Source organism: Pleurodeles waltl, chromosome 5, assembly GCF_031143425.1.
Source record: "Pleurodeles waltl isolate 20211129_DDA chromosome 5, aPleWal1.hap1.20221129, whole genome shotgun sequence".
In the NCBI taxonomy this organism is placed as follows: domain Eukaryota; kingdom Metazoa; phylum Chordata; class Amphibia; order Caudata; family Salamandridae; genus Pleurodeles; species Pleurodeles waltl.
Genome location: NC_090444.1, coordinates 477,383,153 through 477,408,208, shown reverse-complemented (window position 1 = coordinate 477,408,208; position 25,056 = coordinate 477,383,153).

Sequence of the window (25,056 nt, the reverse complement as noted above, 5' to 3'; positions counted from 1 at the left end):
AAGTAGTGGGGGTCCCGTGAGCTGCAGAGAAAACAGAGGGCCCCGGGACTAGGCTGACTTTTCTAGGCCTTGAGATTGATTCAGACGAGGGAATATGCAGGCTCCCACTGAATAAAGTTGAGGAATTCCAGACAACCTTATTGGATTGCCTAAGTTCTACCAAGGTGACCCTTCATCAGTTACAGAGGTTGGTGGGGGAGCTCAACTTTGCACTCAGGATCATCCCCATGGGGCGGGTCTTTTCCAAGAACATCGCCGGGGCCATGGCGGGCTTGAAAGCCAAGCATCACCGTACCTGTCCCTCAAGAGATGTTAGAGTGGATCTGCATATCTGGGGGGAGTTCTTGCAAGATTTTAATGGAACAGTGATTTAGCCACAGCCAGCACTGAGCAATGCTGAAGTAGACCTGTACACAGATGTGGCAGGGAGTGTGGACTTTGGAGCAATCCTGGGGAACACGTGGTGCATGCAAAGCTGGCTAGAGGAGTGGTTTGAGAGAGGCTTGACCAAGAACCTGACATTCCTTGCGCTTTTTTCCATTATTGTGGCATTACATATTTGGAGGTCTCAACTCTCTAACAGCAGAATATGTTTTTTGGTCATATAACATGTCAGTTGCCTCTGCCATAAATAATCAAAGAGCACAGTGCCAACTCATCTTATTCCTTCTCAAATATATGATTCAGGTCTACCTCGCAGAGAATGTGCACTTCACAGTGAAGCATGTTGCAGGGGTTAAGAATACAGAGGCTGATGCCCTGTCTTGTTTTAAGTTGGCAGATTTCAGAACTCAACTACCAGAAGCAGACAAGGAGATGTCACCTTTCTCTGCAAGCCTATGGAAGCTTGGTGTCCCATTGTCCCAGAACTGATAACAACTGCATTGGCGCCTGGGACAAAGCAAGCATTTGAAGTTGCATGGTGGACATATCAGACCCTCAATGCCAGAGTGTAGAAAGGAAAGTCTCAAATCGCTAGCATATTGTCTTTTTTTGGGTATGCAACGGAAGGTGGGAAAGTCAGTGGCAGCAGTGAGGCATCAGCTGTCAGCAATTGCCTTCTTTGCTGGTCTGTGGGGGGTGACAGACCCCACTATGGACCTTAGAGTGAAAATGGCCCTTAAGGAGTGGGAGAGGCTAGTGCCCACCAGTCATGACGGCAGGAGACTGATTGATGTAGCTAGACTATACCAGCTTTTAGAAGTCTCACCCAAGGTATGTTCTTCCCCCTTTGAGGTCATGCTTTTCAGCTTGGCTCATTCCCAGGCCTTCTTCGGAGCATTCTGAATTTCAGAATTAGTAGCTTGGTCACAGGCTGACACACAAGCGGAGATTAAAAACAGGACGTTGTACTTGGTCTGCATTCACTGAGTGTGTTGGTCAGAAGATCCAAAACTGATGCCGGGGGTAAGCGATATGGGTACAGCTAGGTGTGGCACCACTCAGCAATGGCTGTCTGGTTTCTCTGGCCAGAGATTACCTGTGAGTCAGATAACTGGAAGGACACCTCAGTTTCATGGTACATGCAAAGGGGGCCCACATGTCTCGGGCACAGTTCACACAAATATACCAGAAGGCCCTGGCAGTGCTGGGTGTGCGGCTACAACAGCAGCAGGAATGGGAATGTCTCCAGAGGGAGATAAGGAAAGATGGAAATCAAGAGTCTTTGAAAGCTATGTCTGACCTCATTTGGAACAGGGTGTGTGGGTAAAGCCCTCCCCTCCCCGATCCCTCACCACTACTTTGAAGGGCAGTGAGTTGCAGCCTCCTTTTCTTTCATTATAGGGAAAACTAACTAAGGTGTGCTGGTTCGGGGATTCAGTAGTCAGCAGTGCAGCAGAGAGATTCCATGCCATCGGCTGGGAGATGAGTATCAAAACAGAGCACCATTGGTTGGGTGGGGCCAGCCTTAAGTTAATACGCCTGCCAGTCCTGTTGAATGAAGCTTTTTAACTTAGCTGGTTTCCAAAGCTGGACATTCTACTTGTTCATGTTAGGGGGTGTTGACATGATCCCAAAGGGGAGGCAGGGAGTCTGTGAAGGGCACATATCGATGTTTGTTAAAGTGCGCCAATTGCTCTGGGGCACCCTGTTATTGTGGTCTGAAGTCATCCCCCGGGGATGATGGCCTGCCGATGCTAACCCAGAGAGTATTAACAAGTCAGTAAAAAAGCTAAACCATTCGGTGAAGGCTATTCTGAAGATGGCATCCATAGACACCATCAGGCACGGGCTACTACACATGGGTAATGTTGAATTCTTTGTCAAAGAAGGCATTCACCTGTCAAGAACTGGGCTCGAAGCTTTCCTACAAACAAGCTTTGGGGCAATTGATAAAAAAAGGAAAATCTTGGCAGGGGAGAGCAGATTCGCCAGTGACCTCTCCGCCCTGTGGCCCATTGTAACCAAATAATGTCACTGATTCTTGAGGGCGCTAAGTTGGCCATTTGGCCGCCTCCTCCAGGAGAAGCCTTGCAGGGGTGAGGCTGGTTGGAAGAGGGGCTGACCTGCTGGTGGCCCTACACTTCTAGCCCTACCTTGGGTACACAGGAGATTATGTGGGGCATGACCAAGAGTCACAGGATGCCCCTGCAGGGACCAATGTGCTATGCGGTCTCTGATGTTTGATGTGTCACTTTATCTCACCTGTATTCATGTTTGCTGTGTATTTTGCTATATTTTCTACTGTGTAATCTTATCGGTTGCACTGGTTGTTATGCCACCTTGTTTCATGTGAAGTAAATTTGCTACGTCCTAACCCAAGAAGTTGAGTCTGTTGCCTTTGTGAGGGGAGAGACGACTGTACAGTTTGTAAAGGTGGTTGACCCCATCCCCATTGCATGAGTGAGCGCACTATGGCTAAGAGCCCATTGCCATTTGTTGGTGGGCGTCATTAGTCACTCCACCGTGGAGAAGTGGGGGCTCAAGGTGGGTTTGACCGAAGTGGTCATGGGCTATTGGACAGAGGGGAGGGGGCAGAGCCTTTAAAAGTGGGCTAGCACCTGGTAGCCCCCTCTTTATTCCGTGATGTGCTGCGACACGGAGGTCGATGAATGATTCTTACTTCCCACCCACCCCAAAATGTCTACATTAGAGCCCATTGTAGCTGGTTTAAGGCACTGATTCTTGAGGGCACTAAGTTGCCCAGTTGGCTGCCTCCCTCAGGAGAAGCCTTGCAGGGTTGAGGCTGGTTGGAAGGGGGGCTGACCTGCTGGTGGCCTTGCACTTCTAGCCCTACCTCGGGTACCCAGGAGATAATGTGGGGGGGTGACCATCATGGGGTGCCCCCGGAAGGGACCAATGCGCTATGCGGTCTCTGGAGCTGTCAGAAATGTTTGATGTGTCACTGTATCTCACATGGTCTTTCTGTACTATGCTGCCCCCAAATGGGTATGTAAATAGGATACGTGCAATTCTGTGTTCACATTTGCTGTGTATTTTGCTATATTTTCTATTGAGTAATGTTATTGGTTGCAGTGGGTGTTATACCTCCTTGTTTCATGTGAAGTAAATTTTCTACATTCTAACCCAAGAAGTTGAGTCTGTTGCCATTGTGGGGTGAGAGAGGACTACGCAGTTTGTAAGGGTGGTTGACCCCATCCCCACTGCACAAGTGAGTCAATTATGAAGATATCTAGGGCTAGATGTAGGAAGGCATTAGCGCCTCGCAAACAGCAAAAAACGCCGTTTGCGAGGCGCTAATGCCCTCACGCGATGCTGAAACACATATTGCGAGTCGGTACCGACTCGCAAAATGTGTTTCAGACTCGCAAATAGGAAGGGGCGTTCCCTACCTATTTGCGAGTCGCACCGCGATGTAGGATTGATTTGTGACCGCGAACGCGGTCGCAAATCAACCCGCAGTTACCATCCACTTCAAATGGATGGTAACTAATTCGCAAATGGGAAGGGGTCCCCATGGGACCCCTTCCCCTTTGTGAATGCTCACAATAATGTTTTTTCAGATCAGGCAGTGGTCCTATGGACCACTGCCTACTCTGAAAAAACACCAAAACAAAAAGGTTTCGGTATTTTTTTCAATTTGCAGCTCGTTTTCCTTTAAGGAAAACGGGCTGCAAAGAGAAAAAAAAAACTGCTTTATTTAAAAGCAGTCACGGACATGGTGGTCTGCTGTCTCCAGCAGGCCACCATCTCCGTGAGTGCCTAGACTCGCTATGGGGTCGCAAACTGCGACCCACCTCATAAATATTTATGAGGTGGATCTTTGCGACCCCATAGCGAGTCGCAGAAGGTGTCTGAGACACCTTTCTGCATACCAATTTGTGAGTTGCAAATTGCGAGTCGGAAGGACTCTCAATTTGCAACTCACAAATTGGATTCTACCTACATCTGGCCCCTAGTGTAGTTTGGGAAAGCTGCATTGGTTAGTCTCAGAAACCAATTTACAAACACTGACACTGACATTTCTTTCTGAGTGGTAGCACTTCTAGTTATTCTAAGCAGTACTTTACATCTATTTTCATACTTACTAGAGCACTTGTATCAGATGAGGGGAAACATGAGGCTACCTTGCCAAGCATTAGGATCACGGCAGAAATTTAAAACATACCTGTTCCTCACCCATTACCTATGGAATTTTCTCACTCATAATCTGGGGCAGACACATCAGCTACTCCCCTTGAAGAAGACTCTAGAAACCCTTTTTATGAGTAATTCTCATTTAACGTACTCCAAATTTGTGCACCTTTTTGGGGTTTAATCGCTGTAGAATTTTTTAATTGATTGAAGGTATGATTCCCTTCTTTATGTAAACCAAGGCAAGTCCTAATATTTTAATCTCTTTACGCTAATCTTTTTTGTGCTCAACTTGTTTTCTTTGAAAGCTTGTTTGATATGCTTCTTTTTCGAGACAATTTCACACTCTTGCACCTGCCAGGTATTGCTTTAAATGTAAAATGTGCCCACCGCCAATTTGAGTTGACCTTTCTTCTCTCCATTTTCTGCCCATCTGTTAGGCACCAGAAGATGTGTAGGGCTCATGTCAATGCTTTGGGTACCAAGGAATGTACCATGATCCCATTCTGTGCTATTGTACAGTCACGAAAAGTTGGCGATTTTCCCATTTTCAGTGACATTATGGTGCTGACAGGTCGTACACTAACTCAGTAACTCTAAAAGTGAATTCATGAGCACTAGGAAGAACCACCACTTTGTGTTTTCCATCAGTGCTGTCTACAGACAGAGATGTTCAAAAGCATCTGCACGGTGGGCAGTTGCGCAAGGTCCCATATCTTCCAAGGGCCCCAGGGAAACTGATTTTTCTCTGCCCCTGTCCATTTCTCTACTTCCACCTCACCCTTTCTCGCTATCTACCTCTAGCTCTGACTCTCTCTATCTGCCAGGAGTCAGTTTAAGAATTTTTGGGGTGCTTGCACAGGCACATTTCAGTTGTTTTTCTGTCACCAGTTTCTGAAAGTGTAAAGTATTCTTCAATATTGATTGGTATCATGCAATGTTCAAATAGCAGAAAAAGGGCATTTAAATGCAAAGAACAGAGGGTGCAAAATGTCTTGCCCATGGCCCCATGAGTCCTTAACATGACACTATCTGCATCTCTAGTGCTATCTTGATTTGGTGCCCTATAGAACTTCCAGTTAACCCAATTTAGTTGACAAAAAGGGTGTAAACCCTTTCTGGGCCTGTGACACAATACAGCTAGTGTTCAAATGTGCAGGTATATAGTTCCACACACAACTACGAAGCTTGTTTTCTTGAACAAATTGCAGGGAGACATGCGTAGAAAGCCACCCGACCTTTACAATACTTTGTTGATGCACTCACCCCAAGGGCCAGCCTCGGGTCAAAGGTATAAGTAAATTGGTATGAGGTCACTCTTGGCCTTCACCGAAATCCATTACTGAGGTGTGCGCTCTGTCCCTTACGATAACCCCATAGGTCTCACCACACGGTCCCTGCAGCCATGAAGGATGGGCTCAATCCATTGTGCAGAGTGCCCCACCGTTGGCCCTCCATCCCTGCTCTGTGACTGTGGGCCAGAAGAGGCTGATCCCTGCTGTGAACAGAGGCGCTCCCGCCTCCGACCGCCCGAAGCACCAGGACCTGCCAGATTGCTGTGCTGGCCCGCCCCGTGTGAACGTCAGGCCCGTGCGTCCTTCACTCTTTCTGCGTGCGGGCCCTGCTGCCACTGCCTCGCTGCTAGGTACCTCTGCTCTCCACGGAAAGGGCCTGCAAACAAACAGTACATTACCACACTACGTCCACTGGCCAAAATAATTTCTCTGTGCTGCTGTTCAGCTACCTAGGTTTTACGTGCACATAAAATGACTCTTGCTCTCTGCTGTGGTGCGTGTGGTGGCTCTTTTATGATGTTGTGCTACCCATCTAAACTGCTGCTCTCTGAAGGTGGCAAGGCCCAAGTAAAGTGTGCCAGCCCTCATTCATTCTCATTTGGTGCCATATACATCCCGAAGGGCAGCCCAGGCACGCTATTGACTGATATCAAGCTCGGTATCCACGGTGGTGAACTCGCACCCAAAAAGTGTGACACATGTCTTACCAAGACCTGAAAAAGTGACCAGGGTCATGAGTGCCCGTCAACATGAGCGCCCCTTCGTGACACAACGAGGCATCTCCTGCTCACACCCCGGGGTCCCATGCTTCAGTCACACATATGCCTCCGTTCAGTCAGTTGTCAGACCCCGCTACGGCGGTGCCACAATGGCGCCACAGGTTAGGAAGACTGCGTCACTATTTTCGTACCACAAGGGAAACACACAGAGGGGTGAGGAGCCGTATGAACTATTTGAGAGTCTGCCCAACACAGGTGATGACCATTACTTTAATGCAGCCTTTGCCATCCTCAACAGGTATTTTGACCCATAGCTCAATCCGGACTATCAACGCTTCAAATTGTGCCAAGCCAAGCAGACGGATACCAAAGCAGTTGACATGTTTTATGCCAGACTATGGAAGCTGGCGAGCATATGCACTGGCCTAAACCAACAAAAAGAAATCAGGGCCCAGATCATTCAGGGGTGTCATTCCAACCTACTTCGAAAAATTTATTCTCAGGAAATCGGGCATCTCCTCAGTTGACATTTTGATCCTCAACAGTTCTCATGAACTGTCCAACAGCCACTCGGAAGACATACCTGCAGCTTTGTGCTGATATCCATGGACCACAGGTTTGTCAAAAGCTGCACTAGTGAAAGAAGAGCACTTATATGTCATTCAAGGGAGAAGCACCTCTCAATGTCCAACGAGCACCCTGTGTCCAGGGTACAGCACCTGTGGATATCGTGGCCTTGAACACAAAATGCAGGGAGTGTGCCTGGTAAAAGGGATAACATGTTCATGGTGTGGTAAAGTCAACCACTTTGCGAAGGTCTGCTGGAGCACAAAGCCCCGAATGGATTCAGGGCTGCCATGTAAGGCAACCACAGCCATAAGCCAGCTATCCATTGATGAGGATACTGCAACTGCAGCCCCGGAAGCTGGCCAGGTGGAGTTCTAATTTGAAGATGAAGAAGAAGCAGACAATTATCTTCATTTGTTTTGCTCCGGGCCAAGGGCAAAAGAAGAGACCACCCCCCATGTGCACTGTGAACATCAATAGCACCCCTGTGATTGCTCTCATTGACACTGACATGTTCGTAAACATCATGGACTCGGAACAGTTCAAGAAGCTAATCCCTTCCCAGCCGTTATCTCCAAGCAGGATGAAGATCTTCACGTACGGTGGGACGGAACTACTATCCCACTGCGGCATAATTGAAGTGACAGTAATCAGCGAAGGCCGTTTGAGGAAGGCAAAATTCCACGTCATGGAGGGCAGAAAAGTGCCACTACTGGGGTGCTACACCACTGAAGATCTGGAGCTTTCTTTTTCGCAAGACAAGTCCACGACTTCCAGGCCGAAGCATACAAGAATTCCCACAGCTCTTCATAGGACTTGGCAAACTGAAAGGGGAGCAGTTCCAGCTGCACCTCGATCAGTTGGTCAAGCCAACTGCTCTACAGCACCCACGAGTACCTTTCCACCTGCAGGAGCAGGTAAAACATGAGCTGAGGGCACTTGCAGAATAGGATGTGTTAGAAAAGGTGACCGGCCCCACCCCATGGGTCACCCCCTTGTTATTTCCCCAAAACCGAAGCAGCTCAGTGCCATTCACCTCTGTGTGGATATGAGGATTCCCAACAAGGCCACCAAGCGTGAAAGGCATATAACCCTACCATGGATGACATTGTGGCTTACTTAAATGGAGCCAAATGGTTCTCAAAATTGGACCTCAACTCCAGCTACCATCAGCTTGAGCTGGCGCCGGAAAGTCAGAACTTCACGACCTTCTCCACCTACGTTGGGATTTGGAAAAGCTAAGAATGTCATCGCTCAGATTGATGATGCCAACAAGGCCTGAAAGTGTCTCACAGATGGCATTCTAGAACACTTCTGCTGCTGACGAGATGCCAAATGTGAGTCATTTGCGGCGACATACAAATGCAAAAAGAACAGATGGATTAAACCCAGATCTGTGACTGGGGGTGAATGTTTGATTTGGTCTACATTCCGTCCATCAACTGTTCTTTTTGCATTTGTCGCTCTAAGTGGGAAGGGTATGCCCAGACGTGGGTCCCGTGCTCACTATGCCACCAGATTCAAGCTAGACTTGCTGAAGTGGGGTGATACCCCGAAACCGGTCCCTGGATGCTTGTTTCTGGTACAGAGAGGACCTGGCCTGGTAGTTCGGGCTGGGCTGTTCCCATGGGGAACAGGGTCAAGACTGATTTGCATATGGGTGGGTCCAAACTCAAATGGCATGGTGAGCAAAAAAACTGATGGATTAAACCCAGATCTGTGACTGAGGGTGAATGTTTGATTTGGTCTACATTCCGTCCATCAACTGTTCTTTTTGCATTACTCAGCACCACTGGCTGTGCCCTGGTCACCCTTTTGTTCCGTCAACCCCCTCAGGACTGCATCCCTGTAGAGGACGGCAGGCAGCCCACCAAACTAAGTGTGTGATGAGGAATGTATTATTTTTCAAAAGGGTGAACCGCACTGTTGACCGGGGTAAAGACTCCCTAGCTGAAGAGTGGGAAGATGGAGCATGAGGTATCTCGGCAGGGGATAGGAGGGCAAGTGATGGTTTGATGACAAGGAATCAACCCGGACAATCCAGTCAGGCATGAGAGCTGTCATTGGAGGGCACCCCTAATTCACTATGACCTCTGGGCCTGAGTCTGCAACAGAGTGGCTCTGAAGAAAAAGGTCAGAGCGGGCTGGTAAACTGAAGCCAGAAGTACTGCCTTTTTCTGAACCCTGGTCCCAGCCTCAAGCTAAAAGACTTTGTTTGCCAACTATGAAGCAGCCTTGAGGTTGATGTTTCAGTTCACTAAAAGAAGGAAAAGATGTAGAGAGCCACCCGCCTCTACAAAACTTAGTTTATGCACTCACCCCGATGGTTGGGCTCGGCTCAAGGATATAAATAAATGGTCGTGAGGTCGCTTGTGGTCTTTGCACAAAATGCATTTCTGAGGTGTGCTCTATGTCTTTATGTTAACCCCACAGGCCTCACCACACGGTCCCTTCAAGGTTCGCGGGCACCACTGCAACATACATGAGAGAAACTGCAATAAAGAGTGAAATAAGTTTGAAAATATATACAAACCAAATCATGATAATGTAAACAGTGTAGAAAGCACTTCCTCCATGCGTGGTTATGGGTTTGACAAAGTAATAAGATAATATTGCACAAATAAAGTTCCCCATGCTGCAGATCAAATACATTGTAAGAACGACAAAGTGTGCCCATTGAGTGCAGTGGGTCGGTAACAAAAGACATACTATTGTCTGACAGTGATTTATTCCCTTTTACAAATAACTTTAGAATGGAACCCATTGATGCCAATAGGCCCAATTCGGGCGGGAGACTCGCGATTTCATAAGCCGAAAATGGCTTTAGTTTTTGCTGTTTCCAGACTGAAATGGTCTCTGCTTCAATAGAAATAAATCGGAAAGCTACATTATCTGCTTTATTTTTTTCAAATCTCTCACGTTGCTCTTCTTAAGTGTTGGCATATATGAGAAGCGTGCCTGCTCACCGCTTCCTTTCTAAAAATATAGGGGCATATTTAAGAGCTCTTAGCGCCATATTAGCACTGACGTGTCATTTATTGTACGCTTAGGCAGAGCTAAAGTGGCCTTTTCCCCGTGCCATGTTTACAAAGTGGTGCAATGCATGCATTGTGCCACTTTGAAAACCCTTCCACCACATTATGTCTGCGTCAGGGATAATGTATGAAAGGGGGAGACATTCTGGATCTAGGAGACCTGCAAAAATGACTCAGTGAAATTTAACAGATTTCACTGTGCCATTTTTGGGACCACATTCACAAGGCCCTTGCGCTCCTTAGCACCACATTTGCGGCAAACGTTTTGCCACAAATGTCATGCTAACAGGCCACTACCATAGGGCCATATTTACAAGGAGGCGCAAACTTGGTTTGCGCCACCTTGTAAACACTTTGCGCCACATCATGCAGTATGTATGCATGATGTATGCAAAGGAGGCGTTCCCTCGTTAGAGGGTCGCTATAAATGGCACAGTGGAATCTACAAGATTCCATTGCGCCAATTCTAGCGTCATTTTTAATGCCTGCTTGAAGCAGGCCTTAAAATGAGGCTCCCATTGATTTCAATGAGCATCAACACTATACTGGATCAGCGTAATTTTTTTTAATGCTAATCCCGTATAGAGTTATAACAGTGTCAAAAAATTGACGCTATTGCCCCTAACATTGTGTTAACAACCGCCATGGTACACCTATTATAAATATGGTGCAACCATAGTGTTGTTGGGTGCTGGTAGGGGGGGGCGCAGAATAAGTGGCGCATCAGCTCTGATGTGCCACTTTTCCTAAATATCGGCTTAGTTTGCTGATCTCGCAAACAGTTTGCACAGTGTGTCCAGAGAACACAGGCTGAGCCTGCCGTTAAGAAACTAACACTTATGTGAGGCCAGTGCCTGCCTTACAAATTACAATGCTGTAGCTCCCGTAACAGACTGTCCCCAGCTGAACCCCGTCCTGGCTCCAGATTGTTGACATTTTAGCAGAGTTTAAAGCAAAGTTTAAGGTGCCTTTCTTCTTCCATGTCACCTTATCCCTTCCTGCCATAGCTCTGACAATTCCTCAGAACTCATACATTTGCGTAACGCAAATCGGGACATACTTCAGTGACAACCATTAAGTGTGAAAGGCCATTTATTTAGGACAGGATTGCAACAATAAAGCATAACCTTAAATTTCAACTTGAAATCCCCAACTTTAATAAAGCCCACCCTTTAACATTTCCTCGCTTATCCTTTCACTCAAAACCTGCATTTTTTGCTTCCGTTCCCCTACAGACTCCCCTTTTCCTTTCATGCCCTACTTGCTTCATGCGTACCCCACACTCTAATCCTTCACCTGCTTGTTTTTTCCCCTGGAAGGGTGGCCAAGCCCGATCTGACTCTCCACCCTCCCCCATCTACTGCTTCGCCCTTCATCACAAACCTGCCCTAACTGACACTCATAACTCCTACCTACCTTCCCTCATTATGTCCATCCTCGTTGCTCATCCCCTACTCCTTTCACTTATTGCCGGTTGGGTGGCCAAAATCCTAACCGCGCAATGAGCGGCAAAGGAAAGGACCGGTCCCTCCGCCCACACCCCTTTTATCTTCCCTCCCTAAGAGCCACCCCCACCTACCTGAGACCAATCACGTCCCACGTCGTCACTTTCCTCTCCTGAACGTACCCATGAAGAGGCTAGAGAGAGTCTCTCTCTCTGCGGGCCCCTCCAATGGAGCGGCCTTCATGCAGACTGTAAAGAGGTGCTGCTTAGTCTTCTGTATCACACATTTGCCTTATGGGTTCCAGGAAATCATGGTGGGCCCCTGAAGGCTTGCCCTTGATAGCGCGTCCAGCCCTTATAGATTACTTGTACTTGGACACGCTGAAGGTCGGTGAACCTTTTAACCGAGTTGGGCTCTCCTCATCCTAGAATAGTCAGATCACTTAAATCAATAATCAATAACTATTGTAATCGATACCCAATATTTAATTAATAGATCAAAATAACACATTAGGAATCAATAACAGTCGGTATTTCGACGCACCATGACCTTTCAGTCATGAATAACCACACCAGTTTATTAAAAGTTAATGAGTTTATTTTCCCTATATTAACAAAGCTAACACAATATATATGAGTCTCAAAATTAAATGATATATGTATACGAACATTACTAGCTGTCCATAGCGGCGGAAGAAACACAATCTACGCAAAATCTGAATTATAATGCACTCGGTTATAGCAATGCAAATCACTAATATAAGCAATTGAACTTGGCTAATTGCATACATTGGTCAGCATAACAAGATTTCAATTTAGCATGGTGCATCAGATGAATACCTCGACTAGCCTCTAATTAGCATTGGCATGTGGGGCTTCATGCAAAACGAATTTAGTCAACACAAATTTAGAAAACTTCTAGCTTGGGCCCTATCAAAAATAAGCAGTTGGTACCTAGGAAGGAAAACACAATGCATAATACAATTATCCTTTCATAATTACCAAATACAATCAGCATTCAAGAAAAGTCTTCGTCCTTCAGGTACCGGTTTGATCAGCATTGGGCAGATTTCAAAGGGGGGCAAAGTTAAGGGCAAGTTTCCTTGCGGCAGCAAGGGAAATGGGGCAAAAGTTACTATCTGGACAGGACGGGGCAAAGTTAAAGTTAAAGGCGGTCATTCCAACTGCGGCGGGCACCGCCGAATGACCCCACCGCGGTCAAAAGACCGCGGCGGCCATTCTGGCTTTCCCGCTGGGCCGGCGGGCGACCGCCAAAAGGCCGCCCGCCGGCCCGGCGGGAAAGACCCAGCAACGATGAACCCGGGTCCGAATGGAGCCGGCGGAGTTGCTGGGGTGCGACGGGTGCAGTGGCACCCGTCGCGATTTTCATTGTCTGCAAAGTAGACACTGAAAATCATTATGGGGCCCTGTTAGGGGGCCCCTGCACTGCCCAGTGGCATGGGCAGTGCAGGGGCCCCCAGGGGCCCCACGACACCCGTTCCCGCCATCCTGTTCCTGGCGGTAAAAACCGCCAGGAACGGGATGGCGGGAAGGGGGTCGGAATCCCCATGGCGGCGCTGCAAGCAGCGCCACCATGGAGGATTCCCTGGGCCAGGGGAAAACCGGCGGGAAACCGCCGGTTCCGCTTTTCTGACCGCGGCTTTACCGCCGCGGTCAGAATGGCCCAGGAAGCACCGCCAGCCTGTTGGCGGTGCTTCTGCAGTCCCCGGCCCTGGCGGTCATGGACCGCCAGGGTCGGAATGACCCCCAAAGTCTCTAGGGTGAAAATTCTTAAAGTCTCTTTCTCTGGAATAGAGAAAAGGGCATCAAGATGTCGTCTAAGATGGCGTCTGGCATTTGGCTTCAAAAATGGCATCAAGGAAAATGGCTACCTTCTCTTTGTCCGGTGGGTTTAAGTAAGAAACATTCCAAATTCTTCAGGGTCTTCCATTGGAGGGTTCATAGGGTGGCTTCAATTTGACCAATGATTAGTGTCTTTCTCCTAGTACTCATTTATGCATACATTGTCCTTGGAGCCTTGGAACACAAGTTGCAACAAAGTTTGTCAATTATTTCGATATCAGTGCTTTTATTGTCCACACCTGCAGAAACTGACCTTGCTTTAAAGAGGATGAAACCAGCCTAGCACTGAAACCTTGAGATAAGTGTATTAGTCATCTCTACTGGAAAAATACAGCCTTAAAGTAAAATAATGTCTTTGTTAATGCAAGTAAAAAACCACGCAGTTAAAATTTGAGACCAGGCAACTAGGCCAAAGCCTCTGCTAAATTTAAGCTAAGCATATAACAGTGTTGACAAGAAAATCATAGAATACATTTGCAATTATGACAGATTACTACATTTGTCAATTCTTCATGATTAATTAAGCCTGTTTATAATGATGACGAACTACCCCGTGGGCACAATTTCCAATGTACATTATTTTTCTTTGATAAAATCACACTACCTTATACGATTTTGATTATATGATATATGAATATTTGTTAGACCTTTTCTGTGTCATCACCCTCACCACCACCCCCACTCGCCCCCCCCATCGCAGACTCTGCAGTGTTCTCTGTTACACCACACTGTATTCTAAAAGACCCTGTATATAAACCTATTGTGTTCACTTTTTGCCATGTGGTTAAAATAGACAGAGGAATGTGCACTGATACTTAAAAACGCCGTGTAGTTGATGGTATTCGGCTTTTAATGTATAAAGCTCAGCGAGCCATTCCGATGTTTGGGGCTCTGCTTAATTCAAAACTGCACAATGCTACCCCCGGGAAATCTCTTCCAGAAAAAGATCTCGTACGGGAAAAAATGCACACCTTGCTTAAAAGGCACAATTCTCCACCGGCATAGCTTAGTCAGTAAGACTCGGGGTGGCTGGCGGGGAAGAGGGGTGGGGGGGGGGGGTGGCTGGGGTGTGAGCGTCAGATTTTCCAACTGTCACGCTTGCATATCATATTAAAATATATTATATGAGGAGCATCGAATGAGGGGGGCTTAAGAGGCAGGGGGGAGGAAGAGGAGTTTGAATTCTTAGGTGATATTTAAAACCAAATATTTTGCAAAGTAAGCAATATTTTTTAAGACCTTCAAAACAGGGAGGAGCGAGGGTGTATGTGTGTGTGTTTTTTTCTCCATGTGAAAATGTAAAGATCCCGGGAGAAATCCAACAGATACTTCACCATCCTCAATTAAAAGCAGCTGTACACGCCTACTTGCTAGATAATAGATTTATTAGGGGTGTGTAACACCACAAAACGCCCACCTGAATCTACGCCCCCGCATTTCACGTAATAACTGTTTAGTCGCATCCTGTTATTGTTTGTCAGAACAGTACCGCATCAACGGGGATAATACTATTGATACAACAACGAAAGAGTAATATGTGCAGTATATGTGTAATTGTGGTTGCACTTTATCTTACGCATAATGGCACTGTATACCTTTCATGCAAATACATTTCTCACAACACGGATATCATAGCATTTCAAGGTGTTGTTGCAGGATGTAGCTGTGTTTAGTGTAGGTGCAGTGGCACCGGAGCCAAGGGTAGGAGGGGCAGGCTACACCTTAATTATGGGTGCCCTTTACTACCCAACTAATGTGGTTAATGGGCCAATTTCCCTTCTTGCACAGAAGTGAAAGGCACCCGATCCATGCCAAAGAATAACATTTTAACGCATGAAAAGCAATACTTACCTATGTGGATAGAATGGGCATTCTGGCGACCCCGCCTTGGCAAGAATGTGAAGCCACAAAAACACCTCAAGTAGTTAAGTTGGCATCATGTGCCATTTGATGACAGTACAGCAAGTGACACAAGTAGCATGGCAGGCCTGTATTCATGAAGTTCCAATGTGAGAGGCGTAGCTACAAAAGAAGGTAAAATTTTTCACTAAAGGCTTGGTTCACAAACTTTGCACTACAAGGGAATGTCCCGTAATGCTCTACAACCCATGTAGAGGTGAGTAGATCATGTCCAACCACATAATATTTATGTTCAGATTTCATAAGCATTCCTGAACCGAACAAGACCAATAATTCTTCACTCTAGTATCCCTGTAACCAGACACCTCAAGTGTATGTATTTCTGTAGATATGTGACATTTCTATAGCTCGAACATAGACAAATAGTAAATGAGCACTTAATGCTCAGGATCTTGTTCTGGATGCTAGGTGTATTCATGCAAAAGATCTGTTGCCTTGTTTTTTCCTTTTTAGGGTGGAGCCTGCGTTGCATGCGCTCGCACATGCGTATCGCAGCGAGACGCTTTTGTATTTAGATGAGGGCACGGAGCCCTGTCAACTTCACGTCAGAGTTTTTTATTGGTTCGTGGGCTTGCCTAATAAAATCTGCTTGCTTTCATTAGTCGAAGGCAAGCATACGTCATGCCTTTTCCGGTGGCTAGCCCTCCTCGAGCGCAGTGACCAAATACAGAAAACATGCGAGGCTTGCTGTTTTCCATCGGGCTCATGGACTTCTTTTTCTCGAATTTACGAGCGCGGTCTCGCTTGGCAGAAGTCGAGCGCTTTACATAGTTAATTTCACTTTTTCGGGTTGTGTACACAAATGCACTTTTACCCGATAGGTGAAAAGTCGGGTTAGGAGTTTACAATGCGATCAGCTCTAACATGAGCAAACGCGAGACCCGTTGCATTGTAAATGCTTGTTTATATTTCTTATACTGGTCGCTGGTGGTGTCCTCGCTGCTTGTGTACTGAGAACCACAGTAAATGATGAGCGTATCTGCAAGATAAACAGAAGTGCTGCTCAAAATGGTTTTGTAAATGGTGCAGCTGGATTTGAAGATGGTTCAGGCCAGCAAGGTGAGACAATTGAGTTCCATCAGGATGGGGGTGATGTCATATTTCTTCAGGCCCTGGATATGATGTGCTGCAATGTGTGTCAGTGTGGAGTCTGAGAGGACACGAAGCCAGGTGTTACTGCATTCCTGATACAAGAGTACAAGAGTTTGAAGAGCAGTTCTAAAGTAACTTTTTTGAAGGGAGAGCTGATATCAGACCAGCTTTCTTATTTTGTCAGTGTGCTCTATGAGGATGAAGTTGGTGTCCATGGTGAATCCAAATCTTATAACTGCTGGCATCTACTGCTAGAATGCATTTCCTTTTTAACTAATTATTTTAAACTTTGTTCTACCAAAATATTGAAATTGGAACTTTCACCAGAACTTCCACTGAACATATCTACTACATAAACATTGTCAGAGTAAGTGGATGTAGAGTTTGCATAGTAAATGTATACTCACCAGTATGTGTTTACAGGACGATATGTTGTCAATATTGTACAGTCAATATACCTGCTATTCAATATATGTTTTACCTTAATATTTTGAAAAAAGCCTTCCAAATATGGATCATGGACACTTTCTGTCTTCTCATTTTAAAAGCTTCTTTCTGTTTGCTCCCCAAATAAGTGTAGCTTATTTAAGACATTGCTTAAAAGGCTCAGTTTTACCTGTGTATTATTTCACAGACTGTGGAATTTTGTTGTTTCTCAAAAGGAAATCGATTGTTTTCTGGTGCGGGAAACAACGTCCAAAATAGCCTGGTCATGCTTGTTTTATTCTTTATGCCTTCATAGAATATACTGTGCATTAAATATCCAACTTCAATACAGATAAATCTGCAACTGCTATGTTTAAAAGTAAACTTTTTCTACAACCTGTGCAAATGCTTCCAGAAATTCCGATCACGTTGTTCTTGTCTGGCCAAAAGAAACAAAATGGCATTTTGAAGAGCTGCTACACTGAACACACCAATCGAGCCTTCGATCATTAATCTATGAAACACTAAGTTGGCATTGGCTTGTCCAAACAGCATCCCCCTACACTGATACAAGACATACAGGGGGTGATTCTGACCCCGGCGGTCTCGCCGACAGGCCGGCGGTGCCCCGCAGGGCATTCTGACCGCGGCGGTTCGGCCGCGGTCAGATGCGGAAAACCGGCGGTCTCACGCCGGTTTTCCGCTGCCCTTGTGAATCCTCCATGGCGGCGGAGCGCGCTCCGCCGCCATGGGGATTCTGACACCCCCTACCGCCATCCTGTTCCTGGCGGGTCTCCCGCCAGGAACAGGATGGCGGTAGGGGGTGCCGCGGGGCCCCTTGGGGCCCCTGCAGTGCCCTGCCTCCCCCCTGCCAATGGCATGTGCACTGCAGGGGCCCCCGTAAGAGGGGACACTGCAGACACTGAAATACGTGACGGGTGCCACTGCACCCGTCGCACCTTCCCACTCCCACACTTCCCACGCTTCCCACGGCTGAGCCGGCGTCCTCGTGGGAAGGATGATTTGCCCTGGGCTGGCGGGCGGCCTTTTGGCGGTCGCCCTCCAGCCCAGGGCAAATCCCAAAATACCCTCAGCGGTCTTTCGACCGCGGAGCGGTATTTTGGTGGGGGAAGTCTGGCGGGCAGCCTCCGCCGCCCGCCAGACTCAGAATGACCCCCACAGTGTTACAAATGAAGCGGTATCTTTCAAACATCCCACAATTTTATGTCATGGTACACACTTGCTGATGCCCATATGGTAAACTCCATTGCTCTCAGTTCACAAAGGTTTGGCTATGGGATGGCTGTTCACCCTAATTACTTTGTTCACAACTGAACAGCTCTATGCACATACCCACGCCTCAAGACCCATTCTATGAAATCTCAACTAGAGATATCATAATGATGATGCCAAAAGCCCCTTGCGTTTGCTTCTGTAGATCAAAGGAAAATTTCCCATCTTAAGCTAGTATTACCCCTTCCTTTCTAATAAGTTGGTATTCGAACCCTACACAGTCCCCTTAGTTTTTACTGAAAATACCCTCACATTTCTCCTTCATTTTCCTCAAGTGACCATTCCCTACTGCTACCGGCTGCCCTGTTCCTCTATGACTCAGCGCTACTTTGTTCATCTTGCTTAATAACTTAAACAGGAGGGCATGTTTTAGGCTCCAACTTGATTTCCATCTCTTTTTGATGAGGACAACCGAGAAAGGAATTACCCCATTCCACAACCTTCCCTTTCACTCTCCAACTTCGGAAATCTCCACTAACTAACCTCTTACCTAAGATGGTAGGAGTACACCATCATATTTAAACCCCCACATTTGCCACCATTGTGAATTACACCCAGATCTATATTGGAATTCCAACTTGATGAATGCATTTTCTTCCTTTCCCTTTTTTAGCCACCATGTTGGCTTTACTCCCAACACTATGGGGGTCATTACAACCCTGGCGGACGGTGTTAAAGCGGCGGTAAGACCGCAAACAGGCGGTTATGACCGTGGTGGAAACCGCCAACAAAGACAGCCACTTTAACATTCCGACCGCCACGGCGGTACAGACAAGCAGCGCGGCGGTCACCGCCAACAGACAGGCGGAAGACAAAGTACCGCCCACAGTATCACAACCTACCAATCCGCCACCTTTTCCGGGGCGGATTCACCGTGGATAAAAACACGGCGGAAACAGCCATTTCAATGGGAAAACGCTCACCTCAACACACTCCACGAGGAAGGAGGGCACCATGGAGCCGGAACTCCAAATACTCCCTGCGATAGTCTTCCTGCTCCTCCACAATCATCAGCAACGCCGGCGCCGAAGACAACGGTTAGTACTGCACTTTCAACATAGGGGAGGGGGGAGGCAAAAGTCAGGGACACACACACGCAACACCCCCACCCCCACCCCGACCCTCACCCACTACAACACACACACCAATGCATATCCAAACATCACAGTAACAACCCCCAACCCCCCCGGAAGAATGCAAAGACAAAATGAAATGAGTTCAACCATTGTAATGTATCAAAATCAAGTAAGCTAATATATACAGATATATATACACATTCAACAAAATATACATCACGATTAGTAGTGCAGGTATGCAACATTCAATGTCCGTAGACCACTGGGCCCAAAATGCATGGGCGAGGCCCACATCAGATACCTGACCAGAAATGGAGAGAACACTGCTGGGGCATCAGATAGAAATACAACAGGCACCTCAGGGGGAACGGAAGGGGGGGCACCTCAGCCGGATGACAGCACCACGCCAGATCCACGACGGGGCTCCATGCCCATTGATGTATCCTGAGGAGTGCAAAGCCACAGTCTCTCAAGTCTCTACAGTGGGTGGTTTGCCCACTGTACCATCCTGGGGAGTGCAAAGCCACAGTCTCAAAAGTCCTTTCAGTGGGTGGTCTGCCCACTGCTTTATCCTGGGGAGTGCAAAGCCACAGTCTCACAAGTCTTTTCAGTGGGTGGGTTGCCCACTGTACCATCCTGGGGAGTGCAAAGCCACAGTCTCACAAGTGGATGACAGTCTCCACAGGTTCTGGAGGGGGATTGGTGCCCAGAGTGCTTCATCCTGTTAAGGACTGAGGTAGTGGATGCTGTTCTCCACTGGTTCTGGAGGGGGACTGGTGCCCAGAGTGCTTCATCCTGTTAAGGACTGAGGTAGTGGATGCTGTTCTCCACTGGTTCTGGAGGGGGACTGGTGCCCAGAGTGCATCACTCTCCCCGTCACGGTCCCAGTTCCGTCACTGCCCCTGCCGCACATGGGCTACCGGTGCTTGACTTTGCAGTTTCTGACCTGTTCAGCGGTGCTTGCCATGGCGGTCTTTGCCCTGTTCAGCGGTGCTTGCCCTGTTCAGCGGTGCTTGCCATGGCGGTCTTTGCCCTGTTCAGCGGTGCTTGCCCTGTTCAGCGGTGCTTGACTTTGCTGTCTCTGACCTGTGCAGCGGTGTTTGCCATGGCGGTCCCTTATTGCCCAGCGGGGCTGTGGCTGCCGGGGCCCTCCTGGGCACTGACTCTGGCAGTGGTCTCCTGACCGGTGACGATGGGACTGCCCTCCTGGGCACTGACTCTGGCGGTGGTCTCCTGACCAGTGACGATGGGACTGCCCTCCTGGACACTGACTCTGGCGGTGGCGTCCTGGCCAGTGACAATCGGGCTGGCGGTGGCCTGCTGGGCAGCGGGGATGATGGCGGCCTTCTCCGCCGTGCTGCTCTTCCCAGACTTTCTTCTGCCCCTTCCCCACCTTGGGAGGAGTCACAGCTGAGTCTACACTCCCCCCGGGACCCTTGTGAGCGGCTTTGCCGGCTGGAGTCTTCCCCCTATCCCGTCGGGCACTGTCCAACTTCTGGTGCTTCACGGGGGGGACTGGCTGTGTTTTGGCTCCGTGTCACACTGGCTGCCCTGGTGCCCGGTGCACTCCACATACCTCTAACAGGCACCACTGGTACCGGAGATTTTTTGGCTGAGGTGCTAGTACGGGACCTATGAATTGGAGGGGGGGGGTGGGAAAGAGCTCAACGTTGCTCAGGAAAAGTTTCTGACGAACACTGGGACGGGTAGCTGGAGGGGGTCTGGGAGTGGAGGAAGAGGAGGTGGTTGTAGGAGGTGTAACTTTTGATGATTTGGGTGCAGGTGCATGTTCTGGGGGCTGTCGTGAGGTGGATGGATGTTGGGTGTGTGTGTGCCCACGTTTGTGTACTTTGGGAGGGGGCGTCACAGACACACTGGGAGAGGATACAGGGGATGTGTAAATGGTAGTGGGGGTGGTGAGTGCAGGTGAGCGGGGTGTGGTGGTGGGTGTTCTGGTGCGAGTCCTAGTGGCTGTAGTGGTACTGCATGCAGGTGAGAGTGTAGACGAGACTGGGAGGGAGGAGGGAGACGACGAGGAGGGGGACACAGTGGAGGCAGTGGATGTTGCTGTGTCTGTATGTGGGTGATGCTTGTGTGAGTGCCTGTGGGATGTGTGGTGCGTATGTTTGCCTGAGCTTCCCTTGTGTGTTGACCTGTGTGCAGGCTGGTCTGATGGTGTTCTTGGGATAGGCAGAGGTACAGGGGTTTGGGTCTGGGTGGAGGAAGTTGGAGGGGGGAGGCTAGACACAGGGACAATGGCTGCCATCAGTGCTGAGGCCAGAGATTGCATGGTTCGATGATGGGCAGCCTGACCAGAATGAATGCCCTCCAGGAATGCATTAGTGTGTTGCAACTGCCTTTCTACACCCTGGATGGCATTCACAATGGTAGACTGCCCAACAGCGAGTGACCTAAGGAGGTCAATGGCCTCTTCACTGAAGGCAGCAGAGGTGACAGGGGCAGGGGCTGAGGTGCCTGGGGCGAAGGTGATGCCCACCCTCCTGGGTGAGCGGGCACGGGGCGAAGGCTGAGGGGCTGCTGGGAGGGCGGTGCCGGTTGGGGGGGTGGCGGCTGTACCTGTAGAAGTGGGGGGCACAGATGTTGCGGCCACCACAAGGGAGCTCCCATCGGACGACGAGCCCATGTTGCTGGTTGCTGATCCGGTGACCGCCGTGAAGCTCCCCTCGCCCTCCGTCCCACTGGTGTATTCAGAGTCCGTGGTGTTGCCCTCCATGGCCATGTGGGATGCAGCCCCCTCATGCTCCGGTGCCACTGTACCTCCGCCTGATGATGCTGATGCACAAAAGAACAGGGAGAGCACAAAAAGGGGGTGCGGGGGGGACGACAGAAGAAAGACAGGTTGAGTGCATGGCTTACCGCTACCGTTGGCGGACAATACAGACACAGCAGCCCCCTGCACTACGCGCGCTGTTGGGCTCTACAGATGCAGTTCCTGGGATATGGCCTACATGGCTATGGTGGACATCTGCACACATAGATGACACAGGGGCATGTATACCTGTACTTGGCACTCCACAGAGGTGGGGTGGAGTGGCACATGGACTGCATTACGGAGGGGCCTAGCCTACGGAACTCGCCCTGGCCTAGGGAAACCCACAGCCCTCCTTCCCCACCCAGACCCCTCCACTGCACGCAAAGTCAGAAGAATGATGTTTGACTCACCCCCTTGTGTCTGTTGTGATGCCCTCAAGTGCCCATCCAACTCCGGGTAGGCCACCGCCAGGATCCGGAACATCAGGGGGGTCATGGTGCGACGGGCACCCCTCCCACGTTGGGAGGCCATCCCCAGCTGAGCCTCCGCCGTCTTCTTGCTCCAGCGGCGAATGTCCTCCCATCTTTTACGGCAGTGGGTGCTCCGTCTCTGGTGGACCCCCAGGGTCCGGACGTCCTTGGCGATGGCACGCCAAATATCCTTCTTCTGGTGGGCGCTGACCTACATGACAGGTACAGGGGAAGAAGAGAAGTCATTACCAACTGCACCGTCGAAGTGAGTGGCCCACATCCCTGCCCTTGCCTTGTGGCACATGCATTCACAGTCCTTCATGCTCGCAGAACTCTGCCCCCTTCCTTCTTACAACCAGCCCTCTCCACCCAGGCATAGCCCATACAACTTGCACCCTATGTACTCACCTGTTTGTCTGGAGGACCGTAGAGTAGTGTGTACTGGGGAAGGACCCCGTGCACGAGCTTCTCCAACTCCTGTGCAGTGAAGGCAGGGGCCCTTTCCCCAGACGCACATGCCATTGTCTCTTCCAGACCGAGGTCACAGCAGCACTTGCAGTATAGGTCCTCTCCTGTCGAAGATCAGGTGTCGAGTGATTCAACAGATACAAAATGGCGGTGACGTCCGCGGCAGTGACGTCCGCGGCGGTGCGTATCATCACCGCCGGCGTACTTCATCATTGCTCCTGGGACCCATAGGGTCCAATGTTAACCAATGCAGCATTGCGCCGCGGTCTTCGACCGCCTACCGCGTCGGTGTACAATGCCAGCGCAGTTACCTCACATCCAATTGTCCCAGTTTAGAGGTCAGGCAGCCGCCATTTCAGGGGCCCACATGGCTTCATTTTCAAAAGCGTCACACATACCTAGGCCTGGACTCAACACACTTACAGACAACTTTTTGGATTATGTTTCGTGTTCTGTGTAGCTGTGGGTACATACCTCTGAGTAGCTTGACTCTGTGGTCGCTTTTGTCCTTCCTAGGCACCGTCAGCTGGGACATGTGAGGAGATGGCAGAATCCTCCGGTGTACCGCCCGCTGGTGGACCTGTTGACAATGGAGGAGCGACATTTAATCATCACCTACAGGTTTGACCGTGCCATAATCCAGGAACTGTGTACCCAGTTGGAGCCAGACCTGATGTCAGCAATCCGCCATCCCAAAGGAATCCCCCCTCAAGTGCAGGTGCTATCAGTGCTCCATTTCCTTGCAAGTGGGTCATTTCAAACAACAGTGGCCATGGCATCAGGGATGTCCCAGCCTATGTTTTCCAACGTGTTGTCCAGAATGTTGTCTGCCCTGCTGAAACACATGAGGAGCTACATAATTTTCTCTCAGGTGGAGGATTTGGCTACTGTTAAAGGTGACTTCTATGCCCTTGGACATATCCCTAACATCATAGGTGCCATTGATGGGACCCATGTAGCTCTGGTCCCACCCCACAGGAGTGAACAGGTGTACAGGAACCGGAAGAGTTATCATTCGATGAATGTACAGATGGTATGTTTGGCAGACCAGTACATCTCCCAGGTAAATGCTATGTTCCCTGGCTCTGTGCATGACGTCTACATCCTGCGGAATAGCAGCATCCCTTATGTGATGGGTCAACTCCAGAGGCACCGTGTGTGGCTATTAGGGGACTCTGGTTACCCCAACCTGTCATGGCTATTGACCCCAGTGAGGAATCCCAGGACAAGGGCAGAGGAACGCTACAATGAGGCCCATGGGCGGACTAGGAGGGTGATCGAACGCACCTTCTGCCTCCTGAAGGCCAGGTTCAGGTGCCTCCATATGACAGGTGGTTCCCTATTCTACTCACCAAGGAAGGTGTGCCAGATCATCATCGCCTGCTGTATGCTTCACAATCTTGCTTTGCGACGCCATGTGCCTTTTCTGCAGGAGGGTGGTCCAGATGACGGTGCTGTGGCAGCTGCGGAGCCTGTGGACAGTGATGAGGAGGAAGCAGAGGAAGAAGACATTGACAACAGGGACTCAGTCATACAGCAATATTTCCAGTGACACACAGGTGAGAACACTTTCTTGACTACTACAAGTACTTTCACACTTCTACCTCTATCCTGTCTGTCAATTTCAACCAGTATTTGGTAAGTGAGTTGTACATTTCCATTACGGTTTCACAGGTGTGGTTACCAACGAGTGCCATCTGCTTGCATCCTTCATGGACTTGTGATGTGTGACATAGGTATGTTGACATTACTATTGAGAACGGATTTTGTCACTGCCAGGGCTAATACACATTTTCTAAATCACAGACTGACTCCAGATTGTTTTGTGCTTCAAGGGTGTTTATTGAAGTGCTAATTATTGGAGGGGGTGGTAAAATGGTGAGGGGTGATGGTGGAGGAATGTCCATAGCAGAGTCCAGTCTATTAGTCCCACAGGTGCATTGCCCATATGGGCATAGGAAGTGGAGCTGGGGCAGTTCCAATATGGACAGGGTTACAAAGTGGGACAGTGGGATGACAATCAGGGTGGTCTCATTTCTTGGCAGGGGTCTTGCCATCGTGCTCTGTCCTGTTCCTGGA